At 40.8% G+C, this 26,441-nt stretch overlaps 1 pseudogene; it reads right to left on the reverse strand.

Annotated features, from left to right (window-relative positions):
* LOC146620851 (uncharacterized) overlaps positions 1-22,021 on the reverse strand; it is a 35,020-nt pseudogene extending 12,999 nt beyond the window's left edge.
* Positions 22,022-26,441: the final 4,420 nt, after the last annotated feature.

The raw sequence follows: 26,441 nt of genomic DNA on the forward strand, positions 1-26,441 counted from the left end.
GTACACCAAGTTTCCCCATGGCTATGCCACTAATTTCTGGTGGCAGTTTATGAACACTACAGCTTACTTGAATAATAAAACTGACTGCTATGCAAATACATATACACTTTCTGCCCACCAAGGAACGAGAGGAAGTGTATGGACTGTTCACTCAACGAAACCTGTGCCAGTAACGCGACACTGATGAGCCTCAACTGTCGCTCCAACTACAGCTACCGAATGATACTACAAACAAAGACTCATTACCAGACAGGATGTGCACGGACGGCACCAAGCAGTAAAGGAACCAGAGTTTCGCATCTGAGGAGGAGTGAAATTCTTACAGAACTTGATCCCCGGCATTGGAGTTGCCGAGGTGCGGGATCATGTGGAAATCAACCGATATGCTCTGCTACGACACATCAACTTGACTAAGACCCTGGGAACCGCCTTAGCAGGAGAACAGCAGGCCATCAGAACGATGGTGCTGCAGAACAGACTGACACTAGACCTGCTAACAGCATCACAAGGAGGAGTTTGCAAGCTGATCGGGGAAACATGTTGCACTTTTATCCCTGATGGATACGAAACTGGAGGAGACATTTATGAAACTTTGCAGAATTTGTCCATTCTGCAAAAATATGTCACTGACCACACATCTGGAGCAGCTACACCGCCATGTCTAAGAGTAATGATTTCAAAGATGATAACAACTACAATGACTGCTTATGTTGCCATGCCTAAAGAAGAACAGCATCCCGTTGCAATTCTGTTAGAGGAGAACTTGTAATAACTGCTAATGAATGACGTGGTGATTAAAAATGACTTCTGCCTTTTTCAAGTGATCATGCACTGATTAACACATTAGTAGTTTATGCAGGTACAATATAAGGTTTTCACCCTTTTATTTTTTGAAGTTCTCATCCTTTATTTTTTGAAGTTTTCATTTTAAATATGAAGTTTTCATTATTTTACATATAAAGTTTTCAATTTAAGGTTTGCATCATTTTAAGTATAAGGTTTTCATCCTTGTATTTTTTTTGAAGTTTTCATTTTACATATGAAGTTTTCATCATTTTTAAATACAAAGTTTTCATTTTAGTTTTCATCCTTTTATTTTTTGTAGTTTTCGTTTTAAAATATAAGGTTTTTATCCTTTATTTTTTGTAGTTTTAGTTTTATTATTTTTTCCTGTTTATTCCACTTGTTATTTCATTTACTATGATTTTCATTTACTATGATTTTCTTTTTTCTTTTTCTTTTTATTATTTTATTTTGTTTTAATCTTTAGACCAAATGACTTCCATTTCTGCTATGCTGACATTTTAAAAATTAAAAAATTGCTTAAGATACTTAATAAATAACCTTCACAGACAATTGTTGTATACATTTAAAATAAGTTAAAACAGGAGGGAATGTTACAGGAAAAATGATTCTATGTTTCTTTACCTTCTTTTAAATGTGCAAGCATGCCCTTTTGTCTATGGTTAGATTAGTTTAGAATTATCTTTTTAGACTTTCCCAGCAAACACATCTTGTTTCTGGGACATATTGTTTTAGATTGTTTTATCTTCCCTAGCTCTCTGCTGACGAGACTAGCACCATATATGGAGTTGTTTTATTTTATCTGTTTATTATTTGTTATCCTGTTCTCACTGTCTCTGTGCTCTGTGCCTATAAAAATTACCAAGCCACTGTGCATGGTGTGAGTTGTTCTTAGCAGCTCACCCGTGTACGCGTTTGATAAAGAAAGTAACTTTGTCTCATTGTGTCTTTATTTCTCCTGGGTCTTTTACAGAGTTTTCCCCCAACAGGGCAAATGGCCAATATGCCCGATGGCCAGTCTAGCTATGGCAGGTAGATGAACCAAGGAATTGTACTACTGGGAAACGTTTTTCTACAAAAACCGGTTCTTGATTTCCATCCCTACTATGATTTCCAGGTGTGCCTTTTGTCAAAAATTAACTGGTAGAGTCCCGAAGGTTGTAGTGTTTCTATATCGCAGAAAATATTACAGGAATTAAGTAAACAAAGAAATGGCCTATTGAAACTTGAAGGTTTGGCAGACATGAATGTTTTTCCGTTTGATCTATGCTCCCCAGATTTAAAACATCAGATACTATTAGACTACAGTGCGTATCAAGTACAGTCAAACTATTGCAATAAAACAGGCAGAATCATAAGAAGAGCAGTTCTTTTGATGGTGTTAAATCTCAAGCTCAGATGTAAATGATAGTTTGGGCAGACCTTTGAGTGAAATGTTTACTTAAGTGATTTATTCAGAATTCAACAGAACAATTAAGAATCCCACAACAACATTCAGTAAAGACATTTGGTGTTGACTTTGTTGGACAGGACCATGAACAAACATAGTTCAAGGTTGCCAAAAATAGCAAGATAGCGTTTTGCTTTGGTAATCAACTTTTTTGATTAACACAATTATTATATGCTACATGTATCTGATATCTTCAGGATTATTCTGTGATTGTTCTACAAATTGAAAAATGAATAGATAGGTAGACAGACAGACAGACAGATAGATAGAGCAGACAGCATAGTCTACAGGGCGAATGTCATGGTCCGCGGCCCGGTGTCCAAGGAGCTGATGGGATGCCCACGCCCACGGGTGTGGCTGTCGACTCCACACCTGCATCCCATCCCAGGCGATCAGGCGGACCATTTAACCCAGCTCAGCCAGCTGCTCCATGCCTGTCCGTTAGTCGCCTCTCAGCGGTAACATGCTTCCACGTGAAGGCGGTTGCGAAATTCTCTTTTGCTGGAACAAACGCTAACCCTTTCCTTGTGTGCTTAGGTAACAGCTCGGCGTGTTTGGAGCCCTCTCCTGCCTGTCTTCCTGCCCGCCTGGAGTTTTTGGATCACTACCGGCACTCGTCTCCTCTATTCACCTGGAGCTTCCCCCCGGACCCTCACCTCTCCCTCCGGTTCCCACGGCCCCATCTGGACCATAAGATTAATTCTCTACCCACGTATGCTGTTATTTCTCCGTTCCCCTGTAACCCTCTTCCTCTTTCTGTTGTAGCCTCCCACAGTCCTGATTACGGCGTTCCTGAGTTATTTCCCTTGGTTTTCTAGTTACCTGGCGTGCTTTCCTTTTACCCTTCCGGGACACCCTTAGTTAAAATAAAGTTTATTTTGCATGCACCTTGGCGTGTTGTCTCTGCTTCTAGGTCCAGCTTGTGTGCTGAACTACGGTTCATGACAGCGAAAAAGGAACTTATACATTCATAGACTGAATTCACTTGGCATGATAATTGTTCTATATGTTGGCCTACAGTATAAGTTCCTCAAAAAACCTTTTCACCCACTCACTACATATAGCACTGCTCATGAACTCCATACAAAATTTTAACAGGACTTTAATCCTATTTGACAGCTGGCTTGATACCCCAATGTCAGATTGAAAGAAAGTGGAATAAACAATTAGATGGTGAAGCTATGTGGTCTCATCTCTTATGTAGAACCACACAAGACACTTGAACCCTCAATTGCTTTAGCAGAAATCCAAGGATGTCTTTGATTATTTCATGTGCTTACATGTTATTAGAACAAAACCTTAAATTACAAAACCAGTCCAACCAGTGCACATAACTGCAGACAAAATAGTATGTCCCAAGTCCTACTGCAGCACCTGCACATGTATACACAAACAGATGGGTGATTTGGAAGCTAAACATCAGTCATCTCATTTAGCCCTCTTGTCTTAGGGCAGGGATAGCTCAGTAGGTAGAGTGGTTGCCCCATGATCGGAAGGTCGGGGGTTCGATTCCCCTTAACAGCTACCCTGAGGTACCCCTGAGCAAGGTACCGTCCCTACACACTGCTCCCCGGGCGCCCAATGGCTGCCCACTGCTTCACTGAGTGAATGGGTTAAATGCAGAGAGCAATTTCCCCACGGGGCTCAATAAAGTACAATAATGTACACACTTTCTTTCTTCTTCTTATGCTTTCTTGTATATCATTTGCTACTTACACAACGCCATGATGCCAATTCCATTTCAAGATCTCCCTCTTGGTTTAAAGACAAGCCATTTGTTAGTTTCTCATTGTACGATGTTGCGTGAATTAACATTAATGTGAGCTAACGCGAATTAACATACTCTTTATCAAGGTAATATTCTTTTATCAGACTTATAATAAAGAGTCGATCATGATATAGTAACTGTAACAGGCCCTGTGCTTCAAATGCATAGAGGCAGAGTCCATCACAGCTAACACAACCTGAGTTGTAGGGTGTGCAAAGGTGCCCCAGAGGCAGTTCAGCAGATAATGGCAGGATGTAAGATGCAAGCTTGGACAATGTACACTGAGAGGAACAACTGAGTGACTGGGATAGTCTGCAGTACTACAGCCACATATGAATTAGAAGTTTGACGAAGATCATTGACAACTACTGGACAAAGTTCCGGTGAGACATCAGGTTCCTAAAAGACAAGCAGCTGCTGGTCATCCAACTAGACATAGTTGGATGACCAGCTATGTCTAATAGCTATGTCTATTACACCACAGTTGTAATAGTGGTGGTAATCCCAGCCATTAACAACACCACAAAGAAAGAGTACAAGAAAATAGACAAATACCAAGGGCTGAAGGAACAACTACAGCAGATGTGGAAAGTAAAATCTGAAGTGATCTTGGTGGTAATAGGAGCATTGTGAGGTTTTTTTTGTTGTTGTTTTTTACTTACTGACATTTTTTACATACAAAATAATATGAACAGCTGATGGTTATGTTTCTTTAATAGAGATTAAACGAGCCAACAGTGTTTAACAGCAGAACAAAAATAAATTACTGATTGATGAAACAATCAGCACATTTCCAACAAAAGTAATAATTCATTACTAAATATATAAAATAGAACCTTTGCCTCTACACATCTTTACTTTTACTCTTTGCTTTTCTGTTCATAATAGGATGTGCAACATTTTTGAGTGCTTACTATAAGCAAAAAATACATAAATCAATACATTTCACCTTCAGGCCTACTTGTGGTTCCTTGTATATATATATATATATATTTTTTTTTATTGTGTCCCGTTTGGATCTTTAGCCATCAGAATTGTTGTCTTAAGGCCAAGAAAGATGCCAAGCGGATTTATTTTACCAGGTGGATCATCATGGCCTTGCCATATTGGTCCATTTGATTGACCTTTATTATAATTATGAATTTATTTTATTTTCAGTTGCTACAAACGGGACAGACATGACTGGGGGATAGGACAGGGAGAAAGAATGAAAGAAAGAGAGGGAGAGAAAGAAAACCAAAGGGGAGAAGAGACGGTGAGAAGGGGAGGGGAGAAAAAAAAAAAACAAACAAAAAAAACCAAAAAACACCTGGATCACCTGTATGGAGAAAAAAAACAGAAGAGAAAGCAAACAACAAAGAGCAACATAATAAAAAAAAACAAACGGCACCATCACAATACTAAATAATAAACGATATTGTGCAGCACGCAAGATAGACAGCGCACAATGTGCTTTGAGGCAGCAGCCAAGAAAGCTGTAGCTGTAGTCCGCGTCTGTGAATACCCGTGTGTACACCTGTGTGCATACCTGTGTGGATCAGCATGTTTGTATTCCAAAGGTTTCTCCATGTAACGATCTGCTAGGGAGTGTGGGGAGCCACAGCCCCGTCCTCCAGGGTATGAAGCAGGTATGGAGGAGATCAAAACTCCAGCCATCCAGAGGCCCCCAGAACACAAGAGACCAAGGAAGACTAACAGAGGGGCAGCCGCGCCACTGTCCCAGTAAGAGCTGAGGAGAGTCCCAGGTGAGGGCTCACTCAGCAGCCGCGGAGCAGAAGCCAGGGGGAGTTGCAGTGACGCGCCCGTGAGCTCCGCCGGCAGCCAGCTGTGCTTGAGTGACCGAGCCCCAGGCCGAGAGGCCGGGGGCACCCCACCTCCGAAGTGGCCCGAGCGAGCCCCAGGTTCCAGGCCCCGATAAGCGGCCGCCAAGGAGTGAGCCGGTGTGTACCCGGACGCCCACCCCCAGACACAAAGAACCACCAACGCACCGACACCTGAGGGAGTCCGCCACTGGCAGGGGAAGTGGTGGTGGGTGGAGATAGGCCTCCAAACCTTGGAGGGCCTGAGATGTCCCCAGAGAGGTGGTGTCTGATACCCAACCTGACATATAGACACAGACATACAGGCACACACAGACACAAACATCCATTCCCACCCTCATGCTCTCATATGCACTTACTCCACACTCAACCAACGTGGAGACAGACATAAAGAGACGCTGTACACACGATCACACTCCCCAAGCGTACTCTACGAACCGGGTCTAGGTACCCTTGCCCCTGGAGGGGGGAACTGCACCCAGACCCAGGTGGTGTTACCCTTTTCCCTGCGGTGGGGAGAGGCAGACCGCCCCGACTCCGCAGCAGCAGGGAGGCCCCACACTCCAGACCGCAGTTGGACCGCCAACTCCTCCTAGCCCCCCCGCTCCAGCAGGCCACAGAGAACGGGGGTGAGAGAAGACTCCAAACCTCCCTCCACCCGCTCATTGTAGTGTTGATGCATGTGTGTTCTAAGGTGCAATTAAAACCCAGGAGGGCATGGAGCTACCTGCCAGAGAGCAGCAGGTAAGCGCATAGTCCCTCCTGCTAGCCCTCAATGTCTACGTGTATTCAAAATTGAGAGGTGGGCAACGACGCCAGGGGTGAGGTATACAACCTGATGGTAATTTGGACTCCGTGTATCGTGCCCACCCCCAAGATCCTATATGTATGTGTAATGAGAGTGTGAGTAATGTGAATGTCTAAGTTGTGGGATAAAATTGAGGCAGAGGCAGCCAGAAGGGGATGGGGGGGGGGGGGGGGGTAGCCTCCTCTGCACCCTGGTGACATACCCCTACTCCAAAGCCCTGCATGTGTGGGTGGTTGTGGTGGAGCGGGAAGAGGGAGGCAGCTGGAGATGGGGAGTGAAGGAAGGGAGGGGCAGGTGACCCCTCCCTGTAGGCACTCCCATACTCCGCGACCCGCCAGGGAAAGGGGGCCCAGGCCCATCCAGACCGGGGCCCAGCGCAGCAGCTCCCCCCGGCCCCACAGAGCCCGGGACAGTCCACCCAACCCCACCACAGAGAAAACTGCACCCACCCCACCATCCACTCTTCTTCCAGACTACATGAGACAATAGACGCCCAGGCTGAGATCTTCCTCCACCTCTCCTGTATCTCCCCCTCCTGCAGAGAGTTCCTGAGGAGAGGAAAGCTCCTGCAAGGTGTGACAATCTCCCCCACCAGTTGAAGAGCCCCCCAGGCGGCTCGACGCACCGGCGGCACCCTGCGCCAGGGATGGGCCCCCATGCACCCACCCGCCCACAACCCCGGCAACACACAAACCAGGACCCAAGGCCCCGAGGCCCGGCCAGGGCCCCAGCCCAGAGATGGAGCGCCCCCAGAACCTCACGCCCATCCTGGACCCACCCAGGGGCAGACAGGCTACCAGGTCAGTAACCCACGTCCGTCAGCACAGACCCTCCCCTAGCCCCGCTGCACGCAGCCACGAGGAAACAGTCACCCGAGAGCCAAAAGAGCCCCCACCCGGACATGACTGCTACCCCAGGTTGAGCCCCCCCAAGGAAGATGCCTCCGGGGAACCCCCCGACGCCCTAAGCCTGTCCCTACCCCCACACCAATCACAACAGTGAAGGCGGGACCAAACTATGACCCCCCACCCCCACTAGGTAATGGAGCTGATCAAAGGAGCCCAGAGCAATTGATCTGATGTCGTGGCAGAGGCTGTATCAAGACTAATGTAATCTAATAGATAATTTCTATATTGGTTAGAATTAAGATTGTTTTTATTTTTCCAGTTCATGAGGACAGTTTTCTTGGCTATGCATAGGGCAGTGAAAACCATATGGGCTATATTCTTTTCTGAAGTGACATTATCTAAGCTGCCCAACAAACACACTAAGGGGGAAGTTGGAATGTTACATTTCAGACACTTTGATAAGTCTTCACATATCTCGCGCCAAAACTTCTGCACTGGTGGACAGAACCAAAGAGCGTGAATGTAATTGTCTGGTGTATTGCCTTGACAGTGTGAGCAGTTGTTGGAAGATGTAAAGCCCATCTTGAACATCCGATGACCTGTATAGTGCACTCTATGTAGTATTTTGTATTGTATTAATTGCAGACTGGGATTTTTAATCAATTTAAAGGTTCTTAAGCATACCTGAGACCAGAAGTTTTGGTCTAAGCTGACTGATAAATCTGCTTCCCACTTTGCAATAGGAAGGGATATTGATTCATCTAATTTAGAAAATGTTCTGTATATTTTAGATAATAATTTGGGGAATTTAAGAGTAAGGAAATGTGCCGCACTTGGTGGTGTTTGTAATTCAACTTGACTGAGGTAAAATTTCTTTTTTACTATGGATTTAATTTGTTGATATTCTAAAAATCTTTTCTTGTTGATCCCATATTGTGCAACTAGTCTGTCAAATGGAATAAATTCTGTTCCCTCTAATATATGTTCTAAGTATTTAATTCCTTTACAACTCCATTCTGGGAAATTAATCATATTATTGTTTTGTAATATGTCAGGGTTATTCCAGATAGGTGTACGTTTGCATGGGATTAATGAAGACGCCGTTATTTTTAGAAACTCCCACCATGCTGTCAGAGAGAAGCTGATGTTGATACTTTTAAAGCATTCATGTCTTTTGATGTTTGAGCTAATAAATGGTAGGTCTGAAATCTCTAGATCCTTGCATAGTGCATGTTCAACATCTAGCCAGGGCTCATCTAAGAAGGTATGTTTTGACCATTCTGAGATGAACTGAAGCCTGTTGGCTAAGAAGTATTGGTGAAAATTAGGCAGATCTAATCCTCCTCTATCCTTGGTTCTTTGTAGCGTTTTTAAGCTGATACGCGGGGGTTTATCTTTCCAAAGGAATTTGGAAATATATGAATCCAGAGATCTGAACCAATCTTGTGATGGTTTGTTAGGGATCATCAAAAATACGTAATTTATTTTTGGCAAGATCATCATTTTTATAGTAGCGACCCTTCCCATGAGTGATATGTGTAAAGATTTCCATCTAGTCAGATCGCCTTCTACTTTCTTTAGAAGTGGGATGTGGTTTAATTTAGTTAAGTCTGAAAGCTTAGGAGAAACATTAATACCTAAATATTTAATATTTCCGGATTGCAGTGGGGCAGAGGAAGAATTATGGAAGGAGCAGTTAATGGGGAGAACTGTAGATTTTGACCAGTTAATTGAATAATCTGAAACTCTTGAAAACCAGTTTATTAGAGTAATTACCTCAGAGAGGTTGGTTTGTGTGTTTTGCAGAAAAAGCAACACATCATCCGCATAGAGACTGATTTTATGTTCTACGTTCTTACATTTTATGCCCTTAATTGTTGTAGCCTGTCTAAATGCTGCTGCTAGAGGTTCGATAAAAATTGCAAAAAGTGAAGGGGAGAGTGGGCATCCCTGTCTGGTGCCCCTCAGGAGACAGAAGCTGGAGGATGTCTGGTCATTTGTTCTGATATGAGCTGTTGGGGAATTGTATAATATTCTTATCCAGTTTATGAAAGAGTTTCCAAAACCAAATTTGTGTAAAGTTGCGAATAAAAATTTCCAGTTAACTCTGTCAAATGCTTTTTCTGCATCTAGAGATAATATTATGGTTTCGATGTTTTTATTGTATGAGTAGTCTATTAAATTAAGTAATCTACGAGTGTTTGTTGAGGAGTCCCGACCTTTTATGAAACCAGTTTGGTCAGGATGAATTAAGAGGGGGGTTATTTTCTCTAATCTCTTTGAGAGAGCTTTGCAGATTATTTTAAGGTCTACATTTAAAAGAGAAATTGGACGATAGCTTGAGGGAAATAAAGGGTCTTTGCCTGGTTTTAGCAGGAGACTAATGTTGGCAGAATTCATATTTGGTGGTAGTCTGCCATTTTCCTCAATTTCCTGCAACATTCCGTGGAATACTGGTGCCAAAATTGTCCAGAATTCTTTGTAGAATTCTGCAGGGAAGCCGTCTGGACCTGGAGCCTTATTATTGGGCATACTTATCAGGGCTTCCTGGAGTTCACTTGGCGTCAGTGGCGAATCCAGTTCCATTGCTTGACTGTCCAGTAATTTTGGAAGAGTTACGTTGTCAAGGAACAGATCAATTTCATTTTTAGATGGGTTTATTTGTGGTGAGTATAAAGTTTCATAGAAATCCCTAAAAATGTTGTTTATTCTTCCAGGGTCATATATTGTGTTCCCCGATAAATCTTTAGCAGCACATATAATTGTTTTTTCTTTATTTATTTTTAACTGGTTAGCTAGAAATCGACCTGATTTGTTACTGTGTTCAAAATTCTGCAAGCGAAGTCTTTGTATAAGGAATTGTGTTTTTTTATTAATAGTTTCATTTAATTCTAGTTTTGTCTTGCGTATTTTGTTCAATGTTTCCTGATCTTGGTCGCACGCGTAGGCTTCTTCTAGTGATTTGATGGTTTTTTCTAATTCCTGAATATTTTTGTTTTCTTCTTTCTTTTTGTGTGATGAGAAAGAAATTATTTTACCTCTCATCACAGCTTTCCCTGCTTCCCATAGAACAGAAGCAGATATTCCGGGAGTGTCATTAAAGTCTAAATATGAAGTCCATTCCTTTTTAAAATATTTAATAAAGTCTTCATCTTTAAGCAATGATGTATTAAATCTCCAGTTTTTACTTGGCGTAGTATTATTCTTGTGCATTAGTGTTAAAGATACAGGAGCATGATCGCTGACAGCTATAGGATGAATCTCAGTGTCTGAAATGTCACTCAGCAGTGAGCTGCTGACCAGAAAATAATCCAGACGAGAGTAAGAGTGATGAACATGCGAGAAAAAAGTATATTCCTTACTGTTGGGGTGAAGGGAGCACCATGCATCGCGAAGGCCAAACTCGCTCATATACTGTTTGATTATATTTGTGGATTGCCAATTGCGCTGAGTTCCTGTTGTGTTGAGCCTATCCATTTCTTCATTTAGTCCAAGGTTGAGGTCACCGCCAAGAATGAGTGTGCAATCGAGGTGTTCAGAGAGTGCACTAAAAAATCCGTGGAAGAATGAGGGTTCATCAACATTTGGACCATATATACTTACAATACATAGTTTTTTGTTCAATATTGATAGTTTAATAATTAGAAATCTACCCTCTGGATCTATAACTGTATCGAGTACTGTAAAATTAACATTTTTATGTATTAAAATTGCTACTCCCCTTTGTCTAGAATTATAACAGGCTGCAAACACGTTAGGAAACTCAGGTGTTTTAAGTTCGTTTAAACCTGTGACAGGTCTGTGAGTTTCTTGTAATAAAACAACATCTGCCTGTAGTTTTTAAAGCTGGTTAAATATCTTTAACCTCTTTCCTCTGGTGCCAGCTCCATTTACATTCCATGTGACAAACCTCAGCATGCCCATAATTGTGTGTGTATGTCTAATGATGTACGCTGGGTGTTTCGTTTAGACAGGTGGAGAAAATGTGGAAACATCCCTTGTTTGTAAATAGAAAGAGAGAGAGGAAAAAAAAGTGTGGTGAGAGGCTCCAGGACTCTGACTATGTGTGTGAATATTCACTAATATGAACAAGCGTGGCTTGTGTTATGTGTCCTGCAAGTCTGTGCGTGCTGTGAGGCTGTTGTGAATATGCTGCCGTTGAGCGGATGTGTTTGCGTGATCGTGGTGTGAAAATATGGAGAAATAGAGGGTGTTGTTTGTAGGTGAGTGGGGAAGTAGGTGACCACAGCAGTGAAAGACAAGAGAAAGAAAGAAACCACATGAACTGTGAGCAACAACAAAAAAAAAAAAAAAAAAAGAAACGAAACGAAACGGAAACATTCCAATTAAAGCAATGACGGAGGGTGACGGTGTTATATCTGCTATGACATCATATTGATATTACTAGGTTAAACCCATGTTAAAGGAGAAAGTGTGAATGAATAAGAAAAGAGTGTAGCGGGTTCTTATCTGGAGTGCAGTCAATATAACCACGGTGTGGTGCCGGGGTCGCGGTAGAGCTGTCCGTCCACGTAGAGCCGGTCCACGGCGACGACAGCACGGGAGCCTTTCTGGATGAAGCTACGTCGAACTGGGAACAGGACCTTGCGTCGTTCCAGGATCTCTTTGGGGAACTGGTCGTTCACGCTGAAGTCCGTTCCTTTCAGCTCTCTGCCGCGACTCTTCACCTGTTCCTTCTGTTTGAATTGACCGAATTTGGCCACAATAGGCCGTGGTCTCCCGGTCCGCGACCTCACGCCCCCCAAGCGATGTACTCTATCGAAGTCGATGTTCTTTACGGTGTCCTCCGGCAGCTTCAGGTGGATTTTGATGAAGCTTTTCACCGTTGCCTCCGCGTCCTCTCCGGCAGATTCTGGAATACCAGAAAACACAAGATTATCTCTCATGCTACGGGCTTGTAGATCGATAACGGACTCTTTTATTTTTTTATTTTCAATGTTTAGCTGGGTCACGTTATCGGTGAGAGATTTGACCGACTCCCGTAGCGTGGCATTTTCAGCGGCAAGCGTTTCCACCTGCTGCTGGCTGAATTCCAGGGATTCTCTCAGAGATTTAAATTCCCGGTGTAAAATCTCCACCAGGGACAGCCTCGCATCGAAACTGGACAATCGCTTGTCGATTGACTCCAGGATGTCTGCGATGTCTTTGCCGGCAGGCGATGTTGTACCGGGGGAGTCTGCCGGGCGACATCTCTTCGATGACGGCGTCTCAATTTTGGCCGGGGAGGATGCACTCTGGGCCTTCTTCATTACTAAATCTTGAAAACAGCGGTCGATGTAATCTTGGAGAGCGTCTAAACTCTCCCCGTTGTCCTCCAGGGTGTTAGAGATGATAAAACAGATGTTGTTAGTTATATGACAATTGATTAGTATATTTGGTAATACTGAAGCTTGAAAAACCTTTGTTAAACTCTATGCTACCATTTGCTTTTTTTCTGCCAATTCTCCGGCGTCTGACGTCACCTACAACATGGGTCGCTTACCTTACTCGTCACTTACCGTCGCTCCGTCACCTTCCACCAGGCTCTGCGTTCCTTGTGTATTTAAAAGTAGAATGGGAGGCAGAGCCTTCAGCTTTCAGGGCCCTCCTCTGTGAAACCAGCTCCCAGTTGGATTTGGGAGATAGATACCCTCTCTACTTTTAGGGCTTCAAAATAGAGAGGGTGTCTAGTTTTAGGGTTTAAAACCTTCTTCTTTGATAAAACATATAGTTAGGGCTGGATCAGGTTACCCTGAATCCTCCCTTAGTTACAATGCAATTGCCCTAGGCTGCTGGCGGCTTCTGTTACTTAATTACTTCCAGGAAAAAGTACTTCTTTACATTATTCATTACATTACATTCACGTTTCTCTGTGAAATGAACTGAAACTCACTGTCACATAATTACCATTTAATAATATAAATCTGAGCCTACAGTCTCACAAATGAACACAAATCCCTATCCTAAGGAGGACAAACATATGTTTCTCTTGTTATTGTGTTAGCAGTGCAATCTAGTTGTTTTAGTCCTGGATGCATTTTGCATTTTACCATTTTGTTCTCGCCCTTTTGTGCAATAAATGTAATGTCCATATCCACACTGTAGACTGCGGCCTGATGTCCTTGATCCTTAATTCTGCAGGTGGTCTCTTGTTGTTAAAAGAGAATTGTTCAGTTCCAAAGTGCTCACAATAGAAGATAGAGATCATTGGAGTTCTCTATCTCATATTGTTGGGTCTTTATCTTATTATATAAAGGGACTTGAGATGAAGGGTGTTGAGTTCTTATGCTATTTTCACAAAAGAACAAATAATAGTAATTGACTTTGTTTTTCAGGTCTTTATAATCTGAACAGTTAATATGTAAACGGATATAATGTCACATACAGCCAATCTATAACATACATAAGTCATTATTACAGGCTTGTCCTAATCCAAACAGAAATACTGCCGCAATATTTCAGTTTGTAAGAGAAGAAAACCTGGCTGTCTCTACTGTCTTATACCACTTGAACTCCTTCAGCTATTCTTCGAAGAGATAAATTGTATTTGGCTCATTTTGTGAAAAGATAAGAAAGCTTGAATTTGTCTTAAAAAATTAGCTATGCCTAGAAACAAGGGAGGAAAGGGCCTGGCTGATGTGTATCTTTAATATTTCTCTCAGAGTGGCATACCCATAGTAGTCACATGATAAACAACAGGAGGTAGAACTGGGAATGACTAATGGCAATGGTGGTAAAAAAAACAAGGCTTGTGGCAACCTTCTAATATCCAGAAAACAGACAACTAAATTTAGTTTAATTAATGCACTTCCTTTGCTATTAGCGTCCAACTTAGGAATCTTACATTGAATGCAAGCTGTGTGTAAAACATTTGTAAAGATGTCTAACAGTAACAGACACCAGATCTGGGGGCATATAGAAAAAAACTGAGATATCACAGTGGTTACTGAGCTTCACAGGTTGAGCTGAGTGATTAAACATTTTAGCAGTATTTACAACTTAAAAGTGATGCTGATGCATAGCGTCATAAAGATATTGAATTGTCATAAGAATCCAGAATTAGCCATGGCAGCAATTTGGGGAATGGCCTGAGCCAGCAGAGGCACTTGAGCATAGAGTATTCATTTCTTGGGAGACTTCAAGCGTTCAAGAACAATGGGATGCGGATTTATCTCACCACGGATCAATGGCATGTGTGACAGTGCAAAGTATTTGTCAAAGTGAGGGCAATATGAAGTTGTGCAGGAAGACACTGTGTTCGGAGTCTATATTTGCTGATGTCCTGTGACTGCTTATTTCTCCTCTGCTTGATGTTATCTCACATTTTTAGCACAGCATGCAAGATTTCAACATGTGTGTGTAAGATAGTAGTGAAGGAAGTATCACATTCTTAAGCTGTTGTCGGCTCAAAAGTATATTTTACTCATTGTTCTGTCTCTGATGTTTGACATTTACTTTACAAACCAATGTATGTTCAGAGTACAGCTGTCATGGTTCCAAATTTTCATGATACATATATTTTGTGGATCAAAGATTGTGATATGTTATAGGTGAACAAGGTAGCTGCAGGGAGTGGTGGTAGTGGTTGAAACTGGTATAACTAATAAAAATCAAAGCATATAAATAGCATTAAAACCAACAAATGACTCTAACAGTATTCATTATTCAGTTTGTACACAAAATATCATGATACCTCAGTGGACTAAAACAGTAACCCAGCTAGGGAATTTTGGCTCTCACATGCTAATTTGTAGCTTTTATTTCTCAGTTCTCCTTATGGGTAGCTAAAACTGAGCCCAGAAGTACAGTAGCGCAATCAGGCTAACCACAAAGTCTAGACACACTAGTGAGTAAAGACACAGAGCATAGTATCAAATGTTAACAGAACAGTTACTGAGACGTTGGCTCAGACCTCAAAAAAACAGGAAAAAAGTCCTCAATATTTGGATCATCTCCAGATTCATTCAGTAACATAACAACAACCTAACTGCACCTGCATGAGTGACTCAGTCTAACTTAGCAGCTTTGTGGTGTGAAGCGAGTGTTTAAACAATTCAATTCAATTCAATTTTATTTATATAGCGCCAAATCACAACAAAAGTCGCCTCAAGGCGAGAGAGAAAAGTGTGAAAATGTTCATGCCTGTCTGAGAAAAGTATAAAAAGTGTAAAAAGTGTGTAGTGGGGGGGGGGGCGAGGAATAGTCAGTTTCATAGCCGCAATCCAGCATGAAACTGGAGCATCCACAAATACATCAGGAAGACGGCAGCTGAAGACTGATGGGGATGAGGAACTATCACATACGACCAAGCCCCTACATGAGGTGTACCGCTGATGGATAGATGAAGTGGTTGACCTCAAGAAACCAAAAATACAAATGGCCGACCTACGGGACACTACAGAAGCTCTGATCATAGACACACAACCATGGGCCATAAGCACCAGATATATTGAGGCAGGAGTCTACCACAGCTGACAGAAGCCAAGTCCCAGACTGCACAAAGGTGCTTCGTTGATTATCCCATACAGTACGTAGTAGCAGAATGTAAGACGCAAGCTCACACATACATTGAGAGGCACAACCAAGTGGCTGGGATATTGTGCATGAACATCTGTGCCAAATATGGATTAGAAATCCCCAAGTCCTGATAGGAGACACCACCAAAGATGGTTGAGAAAAACAAGGCTAATATCTTGTCAGATCTCAAGCTCCTGTCAAACAAGCAGCTGCTGGCCAACCAAGGACCAGAAGACCATAGTTGTGATAGATGTGGTAATCCGAGCAGACAGGAACATCAGGAAAAAGATGCGTGAGAAAACAAAGAAGTACTAGGGGCTGACGGAACAACTAGAGCAGATGTGGAAGGTAAAGTACAAAGTGGTAATAGAAACTTTAACCCCCAAACTTGAAAAATAGCTCTAGCAGATTCTACAGGGAGTGCAGAATTATTAGGCAAATGAGTATTTTGTCCACATCATCCTCTTCATGCATGTTGTCTTACTCCAAGCTGTATACACTCAAAAAACAGATTCAGGTCCTTCTTTCAAAGAACACATACAAATTTTGTTAGTTGTTCATAAATGTAATTAAAAAATACCAAATTAATTTGATTTTCTTTGTATAAACCTAAAATTATTCTAAACCAGCAGAGGCTGATTCTGAACACAAAATGAATGAGTTTGTTGGGGCACTGGGGGTAGGAGGAGTACATTTTTGCACTTAAGTATTTGTAAACTCAAAGAAATAAATTCAAGCCCCTCTTTAAGCTTAAACATTTTTTTTAATCTCACTCAACGCAAATGTAGCACTCCAGCGTTACTGCAATTATTATTCGTGTGGTGAACCTAAATTATTTTCTCTCAAAGCAGTCTTTGTTACAAGAACACAAAGTTATTGAGTTACACAACGGTCCGCCTTCTTTGAAAATTTTGCGCTCTTTCAGGATCACCTAAATGAATGCAGCTGCTCTTGGCCTCTCTGTACTTTTTGGATAAAACTACACCTTCAGGTAAGGTAACATATTATTTTTTCATATATCCAATTGTGTATTTCTTTATCAGCTAAATCTATGGCAATGCTATTTATCATAGAAGCTTGTAACAGTTGTTTTTTGAACTTTTGGTGGTGCTACCATTCTCTTCTCTGCTTGAATACTATTTTTTTGACAATATAGCAAGGTCTTTTCAAAAGTGCCTTGTTTTAGAGGAGAAAAGTAAAATTTGGTGGTTATTGCATTTACATGACTCTAACATGTAATTTGAACACAATGAATTTATGTTTCCAAGGTGAACGTAATAAAATCATATAAGATCTACATGAAATTTACCAACTTAGCACCTCTTAAATTTATTCTTGTTGATATGACATGATAAAATCTAACAAGAGTGGTTAGCTGCCTTAAAGACTCGCGATATCACAAGATCACGTGAGATTTTAAACAACAGGAGGGAGGAAAGCACATGGTTTGCTTCTCGGTCATCTTGGAAAGGTAAGAGTGAATCTGTCTTCATCCATCCAGATGAAAATACTTTTTGTGCAAAGATATCATTAGTTTGTCTATTCTTTTCAGTGATATTTATTCACATTTGTTTTTTGTTGTTGTTTTTTTTAAATCTGTCTGTTTATGCCATTTTCGCTAGCTAACACGTTAGTACAACAATATAGCACAATGTCAAGCTAGCACAAGTATAAAAGCCTAATATGAAAGACATAGCTACTTCAAATGTAGATATTGCTTATAACTTAACCTCTGCAAATAAGCTAGTTGGACCCTACCACAGAAACTGTTGTGATAAATACAAATTTTATGTGTGGGTTGATTAAATGTGTAAGTTTGTAAGTTGCAATTGTTCCACAGTAGTTTACTTAACAATTGATATATGTTTTTAGTACACTGAGGAGGAAAGACCAAACATGAACTGATATTTTTTCTGTTTTTTTTATTTTTTTGAAATAAAATATTTGTCTACTTAATAAACTTAGAGACTTGCAGTGCCCTCCTGTTAAGATAACACATGTTTAATTGTGAAATGGTATTTTAGGTAAGGTGATCATTTTTAATTTGAAATTTGTGGGACTGATTTATCTAATCTGTTTCAGGACGCAGCTGCCATCCAACCCCATAAGTGACCATTGTCGAAAGGGATCATTGGCCATTATCAAGTTTGTGATTTGAATGTAGTTGGGCTAAAAACATTGAAAGGGTCTTAGTGATTGATTGAGTCCAGTCATTAATTACTTAGGGTTCACTTAAATGAAGATTAGCCTGTTGTTTATTTATTTAACCTTTGAGTGAAGGATGTGGCATTGTAAGGTGTGTAGTGGATCTCTACCTACACTCAAAAAAATAATTCATTGGATGAACTTAATTTCATCTTGCCACCTATATTCCATCTAAACAAATCATGTTATATCAATCCATCTTGATTGTGTTGTTTCAACACTAAATATGTTTGTAAGTGTAACATAATTTAAACATTAACATTCAATTAATTTGATTTTTATTCAGTTAACATTTTTTTACCAAGTTAGTCTAATTAAATAAATTTAAATTCATGTTATATTGTTTAAACACTTTGGCACATCAAATTCAAATTCAAATTTTTATTTGTCACGTACACAGTCATACACAGTACGATATGTAGTGAAATGCTTGGACAACTGCTCGTGACCTAAAGAAAACAAAAAAGGAAAAGGCTATGAATAAGAAAGGAAATAAATATGAAAAATTAAAAAGGGTAAATTTAACTAGGAAGGAATAAAATATAAATTAAGGTTAAAAATGAAATAATTGTACAACACAAATTAGAATGAAGGGTAAATTTAACTGGGAAGAATAAGATAAAGATAAATATATAAATTAAAGTTTAAAATAAAATAACTGTACAACAAAATACACAATACACAATATAGAACTATATAAGAATGTATGAAGAAATCTAAATCTAAATAAATATATACACAATAACAGCAGCTGTACAAGTATTAACCGGAAATGAAGAATATAGTGACCAGTGTTGTGCAAAACCAAAGTCCAGAAAGTCCAGTGTGTGTGTAAGAACCATATGTGTGGGTCAGTACTGTGTGGTGGTGTGATTGAGAGACCGTATCGCCTGCGGGAAGAAGCTCCTCCTCAGTCTCTCTGTGTTGGTCTTCAGGGAGCGGAATCGCTTTCCTGACCTCAACAGAGAGAACAGTCTGTTGTTGGGATGGCTGAGGTCCTTCACGATCTTCCTGGCCTTGGTCCAGCACCGCCTGCTGTAGTCTTGTTACATGAACTAGTAAAATATTTGTTTGTTACATGAACAAATGTAATTTATGTCTGTAGTACTTACACCAATCATGTTTCAGTTAGTGTTTGTATTGCTTATGTAAACATTAATTTAAATTAAATTAATGAAACATACATAAATGATAACTTGCAAAACCATCTCTTTTATTTTGCTTGAACATTCTTAAAACAGTTGGCAGGATCCCAGTTCAGCCTAGCTTTCTCCCCTTTAACCATCTCATACTAAGACCACAGAACTTCCAGATCAAGACATGCTGACAGAAAGAAAAAATACAATAAAATAACCCTAACCCTAATAATAAAAATGAAATAAGTCTGTTGAATAGTTTGCAGACAAAAAAATATTATCCCCAAAGCAACTTTGGTAAAATGTAGTAAAATATGCATTGCAAACAACAATATGAATTTTAACACAATTTAAAGCTCAGACATAACATTCAACATTACTATGTTGCTTGCATACATTAGTCCTCCATTTAATAAGGCTGTATCCATTAATAGTGACTTTATGCTATTTAACGTGTGGAGAAAACATTCAATTTTGAGCATAACTGCTCCACTCAAACAATTTGTGAAAACCAGTGTGCATTTGCCTTTGTAACAATTGCCATCTGGCAAAAATCAGTGTTTACACTTCAAGTGTATAAGACTTTAAGTTATGAACGAACAATCTTTGTATAATAGCCACAGAGCAAACCACATAGTTTATATGAACATTTTATAACTTACAATTTTAAACTTTAAAACAGTAAGCACATATTTGCATTGCAGAAACCTTGAAAAAAAGAAATATCTGGCTTGCCTGAGTCTGTTTCAAGCTCATTCACCCCATTAGTTTGTTTTTTTAGGAACTGTGCCTTGGATGACAACCTCTGTCCATCCAGCTTCATGATAATCTTTTGCAAGACTTCAAAAGTTCATTTGAGCTCCGGTGGGTAGCTTAGGTTCAGACAGTATATCAGTCCAAATAACAGAGCACAAGCAATTGCAATGCTCCTCAAACCAGTGAGAACCTCCACGCCTTCAATCAGGACACCGATGTTCTCTGGGTCATCTCCAGGCTCCGCACCCTCCTGATGTATGACATACACTCCCATCACAGTTTGTTGCATGGCTTCAGTGTTGGCCTCAGTGTTCTGTGACGTAAAATATAATAATACATTTGTTTGAGTCTAGATATGAAAAAAAAAAAGGAATTCAACAAAACAAGGACCAATTGCAAAATTGTAAAATCACAATTTCATATATCGAAATTACCCATAACTCCTGGAGCAAATTACATAACACAGAACAACTTGTGAATGTAACTGACCGTATATTCCTTCACAAGTTTCTCATGGTCTTCATTCAGGTAGACACACAAGGACTTCAGGATGCATGCTCGTCTTGTATGTATTGTGTCATCCTAAGAAAAAAGGGAATCCATAATGACAATATTTAGCTTTTAGGCAGCAGTTTGAAAAAGGAATACTTAGTTTGGAAGAGTCCAAAAGGCCACATGGTAAATAGACTGGTTCTGATATAGCATTTTTCTACTCTGAGCACCCAAAGCTGCCTTTATACAACAATTCATTCACCCAATCACATTTTCGAAACTGTTTAAATAGCCTGTATTTATATAGCACTTTACTGGTCCCTAAGGACCCCAAAGCACTTTACATATCCAGTCATCCACCCATTCACACACTGGTGATGGCAGCTACATTGTAGCCACAGCCACCCTGGGGCGCACTGACAGAGGCGAGGCTGCCGGACACTGGTGCCACCGGGTTTACTGCTTACTGTCTAACATTCATACACATTCACACTCCGATGAATGCATCGGTGAGCAACTTGGGGTTAGTATCTTGCCCAAGGATATTTGGCATGCAGACTGGAGGAGCTTGGGACCAAACCGCCAAGCTTCTGGTTAGTAGCTGACCTGCTCTACCACCTGAGCTACAGCCACCTCGAAACATCTGTCCAAACCAAATCAGACACAAAATGAGGCAACTAAACACTAATGTTTTTTTTTTTGTTTTTTTTTGGGGGGGGGGGGGGGGGGGGTCATTTTGATCAAAATTAACCATACGATTTTATCAATTACTTATTAATATAAGACTGATGCTTATATAATTTGTATAAAATATGAAAACCTCTTAGGACTTTTGCCTACCATATGTATAGATATCTTTGCTCATAAAATTGCCAGATTATGGGCATAAAAAGTTCTTAAGCACAGATCTAACCCACCTTGGAGATGGCCACCATGATGTGTCTCATTTTTCTGCCAGCCACCCCACCTTTGCCTCGAAAGAGCTCCATCATGCGTGGAGTGTACAAGTCTAGCTCATAAAAGAATCTAGATAGCAGCGGTACTGTCGATATGTGCAGGAATTCCGTGTCAATCTGAAAAACATGAACAATGCACTTATAATATGCACCAGAGGAAGGACATACCAGGAATTATTAGCTGTTTTATCACTATGTTATGTCAATATTAGTGAAGCAAGAAATAACTGGTCAACCATAAACACACTCTTGCGACATAAAGCTAGACATATAGGACATGCACCTCTTTCTCGGTGAACAGAGCTGGCCATCTGCTTTTAAAATCTGCAATGAAGGGCTGTCCTTGAATAACTTCTTGCCTTCTGTACGAAAAAGTCTTCTGCATTTTCATTGTCACTATATTGTCATTGTTTCTCTTCTGAACCTCTGAAAGCAGTGCAATTCTCTCTTTTTCCAGGCTGTCAGTGGTTTCTCCTTTTGGAGACTGCGGACAGTAATTGACTTCTGCTCTTCTAGGCTTTTTCACATTCAATGCTGCCTGACTTTTGTCTTGGGCCTTGTCCTTTAGTGAATTTACCAACACCTTCGTGATGTATTTCTGGGGAGAGAAATTAATTAAAACAAAGTTATTACTCTGACAAATTTGTGTTAATATCTACATACTGTGAAATGTGAAGACTGTTACGGTGCGTACACACCGAACGCGATAGACGCGACCAGAGCTTCAGGTTTACATATAAAGTCAATGGAGGAGCACGATGAAGCACGACTGGGGGTCCAGCTAAACTTCGGAAGCAGAGTTGCATTGAGAAAACGCTTTTCTGCCTAATTCACACGACTGACGCCTTTGAAGCGCGAAGTAAAATACGCGCTGCAGTTTGTGTGGTGCATTTTGTGCATTCGCGCTTATCACGTCTACCGCTCGAGCTGGTAAAATCTGCGGGACAGCAGCTCCTCAAACTCGGCAAGGGACAGAAGGTGGTACAGCTGAAAGCGGCCGTCATCCAGACGCAGTTTCTGGAGCAAGTGGTGAAACTCACCAAACTGCTCACGCTTGTGGAAGACCTGATGGACCCAGGTACCGTGAGGACGTCCTTTACGCACTGCTCTGCTCTCCACAGCAAATAGAGAAGGGAGACTCTTTCTTCAAACGCTAGATTGACAGCTGCCATTTTAATAACATACCGTCTGGCACTACTTCCTCCCAGATCTCTTCTTCATACGCGTGAAAATTGCATATCTTAAAGCTCGACCAGTTCATGCTGGGCGCGCTTCGAGGTGCAAATGTGCACGCGATCAGCTAGGGGCGTCTATCGCGTTCGGTGTGAACGCACCGTTAGTCAGCCTTAATGCAGAGCACCAGAGAAACTATAACCCGAACAATTATCCACCTAAATCATTCTGAATTCGAAAACTAAGTGAATATATTACAAAAAAAGAAAATGCACATGCAATTATTGTGACAGATTTTATCTTACTCCTTGTTATTAACTCCCCTAAACGCTGGTTTAGTTGAATTAAACCTTTCATCAATCCAGTTAATGCGGTTGCCCGCGACTAAACTCCACTGACAAAAACAGGAATTTTAGATAGAGCATCATAAAACACTCATAAAATCACCCAAACCATGTCGGTCAGTCTTACCACTACTACCAACAATCACCAACTCCGGTTAAGCAGAAAGTAACCTGTCATTCACGGAGCTATATGCGAAGACGTTACGGCTCTACGCGGCTTTCCCGCTCTTCAAAGTTAGCTAACTCCAGAGAAGAAAAACAGTCCTACCCACGCAGATAACCATGAAACACACCTCATTCAAAATTGACAGAAACAAAAAAAAAAAAAACGAACTTACCAAAATAACCTCATCAGTTTTTGCTCTGTTGCAACAATTAGCGACTCCGGTTAAGTTTTTAAAAAAAAAATCAAATTCACCGACTTACATTTGAAAAATGTTTGGGTCTACAACCTCCCTGCTATATATAAAAGTCCTCTAAATCTCCACACTACACAGGTAAAAAATTTTAACTACTAGTATTTATCTCTCACACCACTAACCTAAATAAATATATCAAGAAATATTACTTACCTCACTATCAGGTATGCCAAAGAAGTAACTCCACGTGCACTCGTTAACTTCTCAACGGACCTTTCCGCATCCGGTGGGCGTGGAGCATGCGCAATACATGACGCTATCAGAGTCGTTGGTTTGATGGACCTCATTCTCATTGGATTGCCATGAACGAATTTAACTCATCAAAGTTTTCTTTGATTTATATTCAACAAAAAAGAATGAATCATTTAATGAGCATAAAAATGATTTCTTCATGTGATGTAAACATATTACTACTTTGTTAATCAAACACATGCCCTAGTTGATTTTTTTGAGTGTAGTAGATATGAGCTACTAAAACATTTTAGACTTCAGCACCGGCACATGCCACGTTACCCATGCCCACACATAGACTGCCCATGTACTTTTAAGACATTTAATGCTTTGTACAAACACCCAGAGGTTGCAGCAATTATCAACATACAGTTGTCATTTGTGCACCTGTAGCAATCTTCCAACAGAGAAGTCTTATTTTTTACACATTGGCACTCATCTGAAAAGTAGTGAAACCGTTACTTGTATGTTTGAAAGTTGTACTTTTCACACAAATATATATGGAACATTTCATTCTCACAAGAACAGGAAACACACCCCACATACATTCAAAGATTTCAAGCCCGGTGTAGTTAAAATCACACAAGTTTCACAAGGATCCTCTTATAATCCTGAGGAAGATGCAGGTAATCAAGTGTCTGCAGTTTCAGCAGACAGTGCATGTTCAAGTAGCGGTTCAGATGTAGCTAAGAACTTGCCTGAAGTAATTGAGAAAAATTTTGCCGCAGTGTTGCTCAAGTTGGAGCATTTTGCACATGTGCCAGGCACAAAAATTGATGAGTTCTTAGAAGAACTGCACTACTTAAGTTCAGCAACACTGCCCCTCTCGATTGAAATTCTAGAAAGGGTGTTTCAGAAACACAGTGTCACAACTGAAAGGTCCATGTTAGAAGAGGTAGCCACTGCTATCTGTGTATCTAACCCGTTGCTCAAAGCAATCGAGAAGGGGGGACCCCTGAGCTCAACTTACATCCGCAACCAGTATTATAAAGAAAGCTTTAACACTGTAGAACCCATTGAGTACATTCTTGATGCCAAGGAAAAAAGGAGTTTTCAGTACGTGCCTGTACTTTAGTCTTTGCAGCAGCTCTTTGTCAGGAAAGGTGTTGTGGACAGGTTAGTTGAAAATCACAAGGCCCAAAATAGGGGGACTAGTGAACACCATACTTACAACTCTTCTCAGGATGGTTCATACTTCAAGCAAAACAGTTTTTTGTCAGGGGATGAGATGAGAATTTTACTGTGTTTATACATAGATGATTTTGAGATTTGCAATCCTTTGGGTACCTCTCGCAGGAAACATAAGCTTTGTGGCATCTACTGGACTGTGAGTAATTTGCCTATAGGCTCACATTCATCACTATCATCAATTTACTTGGCAGTCTTGTGTAAAACTGATGATGTGAAGAAATTTGGTTATTGCCGTGTCATGCAACCTCTTCTTCAAGATGTGAAGACTCTGGAGCAAGAGGGAATTTTCATTCCATTACTAGGCAGATGTCTTAAAGGCACAATTCAGGTTGTTGTAGCAGATAATCTGGGGGCTCACAGTATTGCTGGTTTTACTGAGAGCTTTTCTAGTGGGTACATTTGCCGATTTTGCACAGGAACCAGAACAGAAATCCAAACAAAAGAGGTAAAATCAGGTGCATTTACACTCAGGACTAAAGAACTCCATGACTCTCATGTAAAATTAGCTCATGAGACTGGTACGAGCTGTTTTGGAGTGAAAAGGCCTTGTGTTATCAGTGAAAATATTGCCCACTTCAATGTTCACACAGGTTATCCTCCAGATATTATGCATGATCTTTTTGAGGGCATAGTGCCGGTGGAGCTTGGACGCTGTTTGGCATCGCTGATATCCAATAAATATTTTAATCTTGAAACCCTCAACAAATCCATCCTGCATTTTCCGTACAAATGGGCTGACAAGACAAATAGGCCACATGTGATCACACACACATTTTCAACTAAGCCAACAATAGGTGGGAATGCCCATGAAAATTGGGCTCTGTTAAGACTGCTCCCATTCATAATTGGGCATCTGGTTCCAGAGGGTGAAATGGCATGGCAAATACTGATGGACTTGAAAGACACAGATGAGTCCATTGCTTATCTTCAGGCAAAAATTTCAGAGCACAGACAAAAGCACCAAGAACTCTTCCCTGGTGTGCATCTGCTCCCAAAACATCATTACTTAGAGCACTATCCTCATCTGATAAGGATGTTTGGGCCTCTTGTAGGATTCTGGACAATGCGTTTTGAAGCCAAGCACAGTTATTTTAAGCAGGTTGTGCGCCACACCAATTGCTTTAAAAATGTGCCCCTTTCGCTAGCCACTAAGCATCAGCTCATGATTTCATATCACTTGAGGTCATCTAGTATTGAAAAAAAATCCTCTACAGGTCACAAATGTCTCAACAGTTCCTGTTGATGTTTTGAAAGAAGAAATGGCTCAGACTATTGCACAGAAATTCCCTGGTACATCTGAAGTCCACCTTGCAAAGTGTGTGTCAAGCAAAGGTGTAACTTTTAGAAATGGGATGATAGTTGCTCATGGGTGTACAGGCGGACTGCCTGATTTTGGAGAGATTGTTCAGATTTGTATTGTTCAGGAGAGCTTGTGTTTCATAGTGAGAAGGCTTTCTGGCTGGTACAGGGAACATTTCAGAGCCTTTGAGCTGACTGCATGTCCAAGCAGAGAGACTGTGTTG

This window comes from Diplotaxodon limnothrissa, linkage group LG12 (assembly GCF_057381915.1).
Source record: "Diplotaxodon limnothrissa isolate DT_005_m linkage group LG12, D_limnothrissa_male_GT1.1, whole genome shotgun sequence".
Taxonomy (NCBI): domain Eukaryota; kingdom Metazoa; phylum Chordata; class Actinopteri; order Cichliformes; family Cichlidae; genus Diplotaxodon; species Diplotaxodon limnothrissa.